General features: G+C 37.9%; 1 protein-coding gene across 1 annotated transcript in view; it reads left to right on the forward strand.

The window, feature by feature from the left end:
- LOC131685585 (zinc finger protein sens) overlaps positions 1–12,956 on the forward strand; it is a 570,390-nt gene that overhangs the window by 241,467 nt on the left and 315,967 nt on the right. The gene's annotated exons all lie outside the window — the stretch shown is intronic.

A 12,956-nucleotide genomic window follows, 5' to 3' on the forward strand; every position in this document is an offset into this window, starting at 1 on the left:
AGTTTTGCGTATTCGGCAGAAACGTATTGCGATGAAGAACTACTGCGTCGAGGGCTTCAATAATGGATTATTATCATTTTCTCTTGGAATATCAACCACGGAAGAAACTTCCAACCGATGAAATCTTCAACCATCAAACACATCCCATCAGTTGAAGCATCGCATACTTGATCGCACCAGTTTGCTGACCTCCGTTGTCCGGAATCAGATCCTCGTTCGGCACACCACAATCCAACACATCAACCGCAACGAGGGTCAAAAATCCACTCATTATCCGATACACTCGGCATTGCGAAAACCGAATGAAGTGCTAATAATTTGTATGTTTAATTTAGTTCCAATCCCGCATCGTTATGCACGAGGAATTTCGTTTCCCTCGCCGGATTCCGGATGGTTCGTTGGTCAGCAGTCGACAACGACGCGACGGTGCGAATTTGGGTCGAAAGGTGCTTATTAGTTCACAGCTGGATTCACAGCTCGGTCGCTTTCCAGGTCCTTGCCACAACTGCCCCGGAGCGAGCGGCTTGAAGAGTGAAGATGCCCCAGTTTGCATAATAACAGTGGTTTTCGTTTGCCACTACTGCCGAATGTCCGGGTTCGTCGCTTCGAGTTACATATTGAGAGACTTGAACGACGATCGCTACTAATCGTAACATTTCTGATTCGTGGTTTCAATTGCAGAAAAAGAACCACGAAAGCACACCCGCGAGTTAAGCAAAAGTGAAATTGATTAAACAATGGACCAATTCTGTCCCACCACTTTCTCCCCTCTCCCTACACACGATTTTTAGTGTGGAATCGAAGATTTATCACGATCATTAAGATGAACGAATCGATTTCGAATAACGATCGCGCGCAACCGCCGATGCCGAAATCAATTAAAGCGATAAATTTTTAAAACCAACTCGCTCCGAGCGAGAGCGTCCTTTTGTGTGATGTTCCGGTTGAAGAAGAAGGTGAGAAAAATTTGCGCCTATTGAATTCGATCCGCATCACCACCGAAGAAGCTATGGAAAGAGGCTTTAATTTGGGTAATTGAATTTCTTGGCCATTGTTTTTCGCTCCGCTGAATCACGGGAAAATGGTTATTGTTGGGTCTGCCCTGCAGGGGGAAGATTCAAATTAGTAGGATCGGTTTTTTTTTCTCTCTAGGCAGTTACATCATTCTCACGCTGAAGTGAAAAAGAAAGTATGTTTTACCGATCAAGTGTGATCAAATTTTGAGGGCAGTCAGAAATGAGGATTCATTGATTCAACCTCAAGATTGTATGAAAGAAAAACAAACACAATTGTTGACTTCGCACAAAGCCCCGATACCAGCAATAATGCAAGGTTTTTAATTATTCTCCCATTATCGGCCCACGCCCCATTCGTGTAATTAAATGGCTTCGAGGTTCCAGTTTGACCTGACCCGGGGCCACTATTGTTTCGGGAGGCCTCAATGCCGTGAGGTTTCTTTCTTTACTTTCCTTCTCAATTAAACAAACGATCGGTAATAAAGGCTTTGTTTTACCGTCTCGCCCCCCCCCCCCCCACGGCTTGCGCGCACTCCGTCGATCGGTGGTCCACAACATCAACAACAATAATCAATAAGGATCAACCGCAGGCTCACCTGCGTGGAAAAAAATCAGTTTGTTGTAGCAGCTATTCGCGTGTGAAAATGCGTCGAACGAAGTAGGCCCTGATCCAAGGAAGAAGGGCTCTCCACCACGACGACGCGACGACGACGACCAAAGAAAACAAAACGTGCGCATCGCGTCGCATCACCATCGTCGTCGTCGTCGAGGAGAGGAAAGCCGACACTTTAATCACGACCCCAAGTATAATAATGCGTACGGGGTCTCTCATGGGTGGTCGGTCATCTGACGCCCGAAACCGCGCACAGCCATCTGCGATGAGCGATGACCTCCGTGAATGTGCTGATATGGCGCATGGCGTGTTTCGGTTTACGGCTTTCCCGGGATATCGCGAATTGCGACGCGACGCGTTAAAGTTCTCGCCTGCATATGCGCGGATCCCGGGTTCGGCTAATGTCTTTATCGCAGGGCTGGTTGACCGGTTGAGATTGATTGTTGATGATCGGTTGAAATTGACCGGTGCTTCTTAGGATTTGGAGTTTCACGACTTTTATATATCTTTTTTTGAACATATACAAATATACAACAAAGTTTTTAAAAAATTGTGCTCGGAAAACACTGAACTTTATCCTAGCATTTTTGAACGAATCAGAAACAGCTATACGATTCACTTTTCACACTACACCAGTCTGTTTCTGATTTTAAATTCATGTCAAACGTCGAACTCACTCAAGCATTCTGTCCCTAATTCCATGCAGTCAACTTCCAGGAAGGTATCAACCGACACGTTGTAATTTTTTTCAATTGATCCAAGTCCCATAGATGATTGTTTTTTTCTCAATTCCATTTTTTCGAATAAATTTCCCCTCGCCTCCTAGATGAGCGGCAGCAGCATCCAAGTGGTGCCGCGAAGAAAACCGCCATTAATATTTATCACACAGATCCGCAGTAGCACAGCTGTCACTGTGAGTGCTCCGTGCTCGCCCGTTTAAGATTATCATTTTTGATTTATTTGATTTCTAATAATTCCATCAATCCCCCGACGACGGATTCCACGACGCCGCCGCCGCCGCCGACGTCGTCGCCACCATTCCGATTCGGATTGTTGCGGCACGCCACCTTTTTCCACTGCGGCTACAGCTCTGCAGCCAGTCCTAGGAAGCGAGTCTTTGGATCCTAATTACGCTTTGGAAAATGATTTAATTTCGCCCTTCTTCTTTGTCGTTTTTCCCCCGTCGAGTGTGGTGCGCCGCCGGTTTGCCAAATTTGGTATAAAACAACCTGCTGCCTACTTGGATGTCGGTCGGCTTGACAGCCGGCGGCCCGCATAGTGGGATAAAATGAACAGAGGGGTACTGTTGGGTGAATAAAATCTGTTTTAGCAGATTTTTCAACAAAGTTTAAATGATTCGGGGAGGCATTATGAATCTTTTTTCAAGAATACCAAATTTCTGTAATTAAAATATTTTGAAATATTTCATTTTTTATAGCCTCTACCCAAGTAACAAATAAAGTTTTATAGCACGCTTTAAGTGCAATCAAAGTTTTATAAGTAGCTATAAAACTACCATAAAACATAAATTGTTACTAGGGTATAAACGAAACAAAAAATAGCAAGTATTAAAAAAATCCTAACAACTAGTTCTATTATTACTCCAAGATATGTTACTTCCGTAAAAAACTAAAAAAAATTCATATATAAGACAGGTGATTTCAGTACTTTCCTCTCCTATGAAAATTGAATTGCGGTGATTTTTGGCGATTTAGGCTGATATTTTCAATTTTACATCTTTGTCCTGTTAAGTTTATAGCAGTTTGAGTATGATTGGAGATCGTAGATTCATCTTTGCCCCCAATATCGATGACAATGTCGTCTGTGTAAACTGTTACTTCGAATTCCAAACGATATAGTTCGTTCAGAAATCCATTCACTACCAAAGACCACGGAAGCGGTGACAGCAGTCCTCCTTGAGAACAACCTCTAGTGGTTCTATCACGGAGCTGCACACATCTTTTCAGTTATTTTAAAATATCAACATCACGAATTTCCGAATTGTTGAATTCGACTTCTACTATTTCTCAATTTTTGAGCTCAGAATTTTCAATTTATTGCATTTATGTTTTTCCTAGCTTTCGATTTCTTGAGATTTTTGATTTTTTGAATAACCAATTTCTTCACTCTTCGAATTTTAAGTTTTCAAATCTTCAGTTGTTTAAATTTCTGTGTACAAAAATCAACGAATTCTATTTTCCGATTTTGTAGCATTTTTTATTTTTCAAATTTTCGTTGTTGAATTCTTAAGTTTTCAAATATCAGTAACAAAATTTTCGAGAGTTCAAATTTTCAAATATTAAACTTTTAGAATTATCAAATTTCATCATGTTTCTCTGTTGATTACCTGATAAAAGCTGCTCGGGAAATGGTAAATAGGAGTTCATACCAATCCAATTAATCCATATTAAACCTCAACAGAATGATAGCCACAATTGCCGGACACCCCCATCTTCATCGTTCACAAGGAAGGACGAAGGATAGGATAGACGGGAAGTGCTTATGCTTTACCTATTTAAAGGAAGGTAGGCAACTCATCAGACTCCTCCATAAGTGTCGCTGAGTTGGAGGTTTAGAAGGGTAGAAGACCGTAGTGCATCTAGTTACTCAGGTAGTCTTCGATTACATGGTCACTCTACAAAGAAAAGATCTTGTTTATTTTTCGAGTTTTTTAAACTCTGGGCAGCCGGTTACCGAGAGTAACGTACGTTTTCTAAACAAAGGCTGCCCGTGGTAATACTGCCTAGAAAAGCTAATCTTATTAGCGGAATGGACCGCATCGCTATTCATTGCAACAGTTTTAAGGCAGCTTTCGTTATTTCTTATCTACGATATATTTGTTGGATCAAAAACCACCGATTGATGACACGTAATATAATCAAATATCTATGATAGCGCGAAATGATATAAACCAAGGAAAATGATTCGTATTCCTCATGCTGGATTGTTTGTAAAATACGTGTATACGAGCGATAATAACGACCATTGAAATTAAATAGATGTTGTTGATAATCTAAGATTCGTTCGCACCCTCTAATTCTGCAATTATCGACAGATGGCTGTTACCACCCAGTCCTCGTCGGTCTGAGAACCAAATGTCATCAAGATTGGCGCGGAGGCATGAGAAAGGAGCCTTGGGAGAACTCATCGTTTGATTTTTTTAATTCCCCAATTTTTTAAATTTTGACTTTTCGAATTTTCAGATTTACAAACTTTTAACTTTCAAATTATTAAATTCTCAGTTATTAAATTTTGAAATCTTCAAATTTTCGTATATTCGAATTAATAGTATTAAAATCCACGATTTTTTAATTTTCGAATATTCGAATATTCGAAAGACGATTACCTGGTTGCAAATTTTCGAATTCTTGAAAATTGAAATTCTCAAATTTTGGAATTCTCGGCTTTTCAAATTTTCGAATTTTTTGCATTTTCAAATTATCCATCTATCTAATTTTCGAAATTCTCATTTTTTCGAATTTTTATATATTCGAAAATAAAATTTAGATATTTTGGAATATCATACTTCCGAATTCGTGATTTTAATAACTTCTAATTTTAAAAATGAAAAAATTTCTAACTTTGAACTAATTAATATCGACTTTTATATTTTTGACTTAAGACGAAACATGGACTTTTCAAATTTTCGAACTATTCTATTGTCGAATTATGGAATTTTCGAATCTTGGAATTTTCTGCTTTAATTACAAATTTAGGAAAGTACGATTTTTTTAACATTTGTATTTTAAAAAATTTTAATCTTCGGATTCTAATATTAGAACTGTCGAATATTCGGATTTTCTATTGGTGTCTTTCGAATTAAAGCCCCCGCGAATTCTAGAGTTTTCAAACTTCCAAATATTAAGATTGAATTTTAATATTTGAATGCACGATTTGACAAATTTTCTAGTGGTCGAATTTTCAAATTTTTGCATATATAAATTTTCAGACTTTCGAATTGTCGAATTGCTATATTTTAAAAATTCAGAGTTTTAGATTCTTCGCACTGCTGAATCTTTAAATATTCGAATATTCGTTTTTTTTTTCAATTTTCAACTTTCTTAGTTTTCGAGTTTTTGAGCTTTGATATTATCAAATTTGAATTTTTTCAGATGTTCAAATTTTCAAATCTCTAATCTTTCGAAATGCTTAATTTTTAAATATTCGAATTTCCAAATCTTTGAATTTTCAAGTTCCCGGATTTTTAAAATTCAGAAAAATCAAATTTATCTAATTTCAAATTTACCGCACTTCTAAATTGTATTCTTTCATTATTTCAAATTTTTGAAATAATCAATTTTGAATTTCTGAATATTTCAGTTTCCGAATTTTTTGATTTTTGTGTCCGTAAAATTTTAAATTCCCTCAATTTTTAAACTTGTGAGTAATTGAATCTTCAATTTTTTTTTAAATTTTGAGACGTGAATCTTCAAACTAGCGACATTTTAACTAAACAATTAAATTTACGAATTTCCAAATTTATGAATTCTCGACTTTTTTAAATTTACAAATTTTCAAGTTTTGGAGTTTTCGTATTTCCCATCGGCTGCTATTGAAGTTTTTATTGATTGGACTCCCGGTTCGGGAGTTACGGATTAAAGAAAGCGGCCCCACTGCAAATTCTCCTATAAACTGGCACCTGGCTTTGACCACATTGGGTACCTACGACGGTTCGTGATTCCATGTAAACAAGAAACTGAAAAAACTTAAAAGAAAATTTCAAAATTGAATTGGTGTGTTTGATGGCAAATGTCTTCAAAATGCACGAATTATCGAGATTGGATTCAACATCGAAAAAAAAAATGTTTTTTTTGACGAACATTGATCGGGTGTGGGTTGAGGGGTTACCCCTCCCCACACATTACACAACACCCTTCCCTAAATTCCCCCTCCCCCCCAACAAGCCCCTAAAAGACCACGCGCAAACGACCACCTCATCCATACACTCTAGACCCACCTCTCTCTCATCCCAATCACCTTCACCCAGTAAGCATACCAAGATAGGCTGGATTAGGTTGTGGGTTATTCATCCCCTTCACACATACACATGTAATATAAGTGAGCCGAAAGACACCATTGAGCTAATGCTACTTACGCTAATTAAATACCGTCGTGCGGGGCTACTTTGCACACTTTAGTTTTCCAATATTTACTAACAGATGCGCTTTTATTAGTTTTATTATACCTTCGACATTTGTAGCGCCACACACCAAAAAATTCTGAATTTTATCCTTGACGTAATTGCAAACATGACACAATTTAACAAACCGTAATTCACGAAATGACTAAACATCACCGTGCTCCGTTTAATTTTACATGAAACATATACTTTACATGCGCAATGACATAAAATTACACTTACTGTCATTCAGAACAAACGCCATATGTGGAGTAAAATTACATGATTTACGAAATTCAATGTCATGTAAAATTAAAATTAAACGTAAAACTAAGTCATTTTTGATGCTCGTATATGTCAGGGTCAGAAGACGTAAATTTACACGATTTTTTCTAGTTGTGCATGTCTTTTAAACATGTTGCATATGCCTTTTATCATTTTTCTTAACACTGTTTACCAAAACAAACAAAACACTTCAAGGGTCGATAAAAGTGATTGGTGGCTCGTAAAATAAGACTGGTCGACAAAACAGAAAATCTTAAGTGTACCGAGACCACATTCTGTTTTACGGAAAGAAGAAGAAAAAAGATGAAAAATGGCGTTTTCCGTTTGTTTCTAGTACGTCAGGATCATTATTTATGAGTATTTGAAGATTTTTGTATCTTTTAAAAAGTTGTTTTTAATATCATTTTCAACAACTTTACCGAAGATACCAAGCCTGTAAATAATGTTTTAAGTTTATTCTCCGTAATTATGTCCAAGAGATTTAATTACCAAAATTGTTTTTTTCAAGAGATGCTCTGTATTATGTTGTATAATTTCTTTAAAGATATTGAACCTCCAAAGTTGGTGGTTGCGAAATAATGTGATCTTGGCCGTGAAAAAACTCGTTTCGAGCCTTTATTTCAGAATTCTTGACATAAAAAGTGCATAACTTGAGGAGGTGGCCTTTTGTACTAATTACGCCATCAATTTAACACTCAAATATACGTCATAAATAGCCCCTTATTTCACTTTTTTTTATTTTGCGAAATTTTCAATCCCACCGTGTGGCTATTTTTATAATTGATGATTCAAAAAATCTTTAAATGCTCTAAATCTATTCTGACATACTAGAAATAAACTAATATTGCCACTTTTCATCATTTTCTTTTTTTTTCTCTCTATACGAAAAACAATATGCAGTCTCAACCCACTCAAGTTTTTCTGACAAGTTACACTGTAAATGTTAAATTAAAATGAATCCCTTATTTTAGAAAACGCGATAAATGCGTAATGTTTTATTGTTAAAAAAGCCTCTGATATCAGTATAAATTAATGATATTTCAATGAAAGTAAATAAAACTGGTTAATTTTTGTTTTATATCGAAATCAAGAAGTGTGCAAAGTAGCCCCCAACTAACCCACAAAAAATATTTTTGAACGCTATATGAACAGTTTTTTTACGTGTGAACCAATTCTGCTCATATTTGGCATAAATAAAACATACATGATGACGATAAATCTGTGCTAACATGATACAAATCCATCGAGTATTAAAGGAGTTATAATTTGTCAAAATTGAAAAATTGATAAAAAGTGCACAAAGATACCCCGCACGACGGTATTTTTTATTTTTGTTTCAAGCAGTTCCTGCTCGAAATTTCAGATCCACTAGAAAATTTCCTAGTGGATCTGAAATTTCGATTTTGAAAGGAACACGATACATAATACGCAATAACGCATTTTAATAAAAAACTAGTGAAAAATTTGGTTTGAAATTATATTGAGTTTGAAACTACTTTAAAATTGAAACTAAATTAAAATTTCTTAACAAGTTGAAATTTTTTGGCAAGGTTTGGATCCCCCGGACCATCCGCCTTAGGGTTGTGGTACCGGTAATACCGGTACCGAAAATCCCGGGAATACCGACCCATTTTTGGTACCGCAATACCGGTACTGAACAAAAGCCAGTACCGGTATTTTCGGTACTATACAATTTTTTATGACAAATATGTTAACTCTGCAGGGGGATCTGGTTCAAAATATCGGTCTGCAAAATAACGTTTAATTATATTAATTTTCATTCTAGATAAATCGTTGAGATATCATCTTTGTGTGGAAATGAGGTGGGGCCATCATCACATTCTCATTGGTTTCAATTATTCACTTATCTATAAAAGAACGAACAGCGATTTAGTAGCTAACAGTTTTAGACTTGGTGAACTGCTTCAAATGGGGCGATTCTTAATTATTGGTGATCTGAAAATTCAGCAAAACTTCGTAGTTTACAGGAAAGCAAGGAGCCTTGATATGTATTAGAGAATAGTAGGCAAACGACATAAAGGTCGAAACCAATTTTCAGAAAAGCAAGAGAGGAAATGCGATTAACCTGCTCGGATTTACTGCCATTCTCGCTTTGATTTACTGTTGTTAGTAGGATTTCATACATTTACAATCTGTTCGGAAGTCGCACCACTTAGCAGTTATTGATTTCAAAGTGGCCTAAATTTCGAAATAAAAGAAGGTGCCCTATACGAAAAATATCTTCTGTAAAATGAGTCTTGCCATTCCGAAGCAATTAAAAACAATAAACATGTTTTTTGACCAGCGCAAATCAATCATCTGAGAATAAGATCATCAGTTTGAGCATTCAATTTCAGTTTGAAGATTTTTTCGATTTTTTTAAAAAAATATTCGAGTACCGGTACTTTACCGGTACTACCGGTACTGAGGGGTTCAGTACCGTAGTACCGGTTCTCGCTAAAAAGGGTCGGTACTGCGAACCCTAATCCGCCTGGATCCGCCGCTGGTTTCAAGTGTTTCAGCATCGACACATAGCTTCTCAAGTTCGTACTGAATATGTAATAGACATTTCCACCATTATATTGAACATAACCAGCGATGGAATCGTAGTTTGGACAAAAGAGAAAGACACAATTGCACCGGCAGGTGGATTAAAACAGGGTTTTAAATTTTTAAATGCCCAAGGTTTCAAAGCTTCGAAGGTTCGATGCTTCAATGATTCGAAGCGTAAAATTTAAAAAAAAAATATATTTATTATCTTTCAAATTTTAACATTTTTATATTTTCAAGTTTTCAAATAAAATAAACAAATTGCCAAATTTGCATGCTTTCAGTTTGGAACTGTAAAGCCTTCAAATTATCAAATTTTCAAATTCTTAAGTTTTTAAATTTTGAATCCTTCAAATTTCCCGGTGCTTAAATTGATTTCCCAGCTTTACTGTGATTCAATCAGTGATTGCCTGCTGAGAAATTTAATCCTTATGTACGAGTCTTATACCTTTTCAATAGCTTTCAGAAGAAAAGATTTCAAGTTACAAAGCAGTTCGGGAAATCGTTCCAAGACATAAAACTGTTTTCTTGTGCTTAAGATTTCCGGTAACATGACTAATTATCTAGCACGGAATCTGCAGTTGTGACTCCGATTTTTGTATTTGTATTTGTATTTGTCATATATACAACAACAGGCAATTCAAAACCCCAATGATGTCTTAATGCTAAACTATTGCAAACAGTCGACTTGACAAACTTTGGTAAAAATAATAACAATACAGTGAAAAAAACAGCAATGAAGGAATCAGCCGAAATAATTAACCGGTCCGTTGAAGGTTCTGGAAAATCGTAGACGTAGAGTTGGGCGAGACAAGTTAAAGTCGAAAACTGACGCGACCCGGTTGAAGATCCTTTGTAGGCCAGTAATGGCTCCGTGCATGCTATAATTAGTGCGTCGAAATGGCAATCGGAGCATAAGGTTGTTACGCGTTGTTCGAGATGCGACATTTATGTTGATTTGTTACAAGATGGCTGGGCAATCCAGATGACCTCGAAAAGTATCAGCACGAACAAAGTCCTTGCTGTATTCCTTCGAAAAAGCAGGGGCTTCAAGCTTCGCAGCAGTACTCCAGGATTGACCGCGACAAAGAGCAGTACAGCGATTTGAGGCAACAAATGTGCGTAAAAATTTTCGCTATCCTGAAGATGCTTTGCCAACTATATAGGAGACGTGCTAGTTAAACGTAAGTTGCGAATCTAGTATCACTCCTAGATCCTTCATTTGACTAACGCGTTCAATTTCAGTATTCAGTGGACGGTAGTTAAAACAAACCGGGTCTTTTTTTTTCGTGAGAACGATATCACCGAGCACTTCTATGGATTTACACACATACGGTTCGTGTTACACCGGTCAGCGAAGGGTTCAAACTGTCGTTGGAGTAAACTACAAACTTCACTAGATCGGATGAGAAGAAACATTTTGAGATCGTCTGCGAAGGACAGGCGTGGAGTCTTCAGAACTGGGTGGACGTTGTTGAAGTAAAGCAGAAACATCAGCGGTCCCAAGTAACTTCCCTGGGGTACTCCTGACGTAGAAGTAAATGTGGGTGCCTGACAATCCTCCAATGACAACCGCTATTTCTCGACCTAAAAGGTAGGATCGAAACAACTGCAACAAACTACCATTAATTTCAAATCTCTCCATTTTAGCGATTCTTATGTCATGGTTCATTTTGTCAAAAGCGGCAGATAGGTCTGTGTAGATAACCTCGATTTGAGCGCAACGTCCCATACTCTCTGCTATGTAGGATGTTAGACAAGTACTCCGGGATTGACCGCGACAGGTTAGTCGTTGTCAAAACACCCACACGTGAAGCAATGTTGATCGTCGCATATCTACTGCTTGCGGTGCGCCTGAAGAGGTTCCATAATCACTAGCTCGAACAATTCGAAACAGCACTCAATGAAGTAATTCCACGGTAATTATTGACGTCCTGCCTATTACCCTTTTTATGGACTGGGAACAGGTTCGCGGACTTCCGGCAGGATGGAAAAATGCCAACGGGAATAGATGCTCTAAAGACGCGAAGAAGTGGAGTCGCTAAAACGTCAATGTGCCTTTTCAAAAGTACTGAAGGGAAGACATCGGGTCCCGGATTGAAAGACGAGTTTAACCGAGAACAAGCTCTAGTAATCATCGTTTCATTTACATCGATAGCGCTTAGAGTATAGCACACGACCGGAACTTGCCTAACAGCAAATTCAGTTTGATCAACTGTTAAGGCCTCATCTGTGAACATATTCGCGAATTTCTCCGAAAAAAGTCTGCACATATCTTGGGATGTGGTAGCTGTGCGGCCGTTGAAAGTCATAGACGACGGCAGTCCTGATTCCTTACGCTTCACTTGAGATTACGCTGAATGTTTTGCTGATATCGAAAGAAACAATCCTGACTAGCTCGTTTATAAGCATGGTTGAGACTGACGTAATAGTTTCTAAGTGGACTTGTGCGATACTTGGTAAACCTCCGCAGAGCAGCTCTCTTAATGGACTACAGCCGTCGCATCGTGCTCGTTTGCCAAGGAGGGCCGATTTGTTGATGATGAACTATCTTCGGGACGTGCCTGTCAATAACATAACCCAAAACGTTGGAAAATGTTAGAACAGCTGTATCAACATCTTCGGGGTCCAGAATATTTGGCAAATCGAGAGTGGAGAAGAGGTCTGCGATACTGCGACGATCAGCTTTGTGGAAGTCGTATGAGACGAGGACCGGAGGAACATTGTAATCGTGCGCCAGGGTGCAATCGATCGTGGCGATCAATGGTGGGTGATGTGCTACTGGTTTCACTAGAGGAGAGGAAGCCATCACTGCTACTGATGTAGCAGAAACCTGATCGTTGACAAAACAAAGATCAAGGTGGCGATTATGGGTGCGTGACGTTTGGTATAAATACGTTAGGCATAAGTACGTTAGGCATAATGGACGTTAGGCATAAAAAATATAAAAGTAATCGCAAGCCTTTATTTATTGTAGATAGTTCAACCTTACCTCCGTTTTCGGGTTAGAAAAAACTACGCCTTGCTATACCATACCTTCGTATGACTTTAACGAGAGACAATGATATAAAAACCTGTTTTAATCCACCTAGCGGTGCAATTGTGCCTTTCTCATTTCTCTAAACTATGGCACGGAGGCTTTTTATGTTCAACATAATTGTGGAAATGTCCTACGGTGTCGACGGTGAAACACTTGAAACAAAAAAATATCATACTCCATTAGCCTAAACAGCATTAGATCAATGTTATCTGCTTACCAACTCATTTTGTCATGCGGGGGTGGGTATGTGAGGAGGGCGAAAGTCCCATGAACGAACGACTCCCCAGCATAAATTGGTATGCTTTGTAATATAGTGGTGGTTTAAAGATGATG

Source organism: Topomyia yanbarensis, chromosome 2, assembly GCF_030247195.1.
Source record: "Topomyia yanbarensis strain Yona2022 chromosome 2, ASM3024719v1, whole genome shotgun sequence".
In the NCBI taxonomy this organism is placed as follows: Eukaryota; Metazoa; Arthropoda; class Insecta; order Diptera; family Culicidae; genus Topomyia; species Topomyia yanbarensis.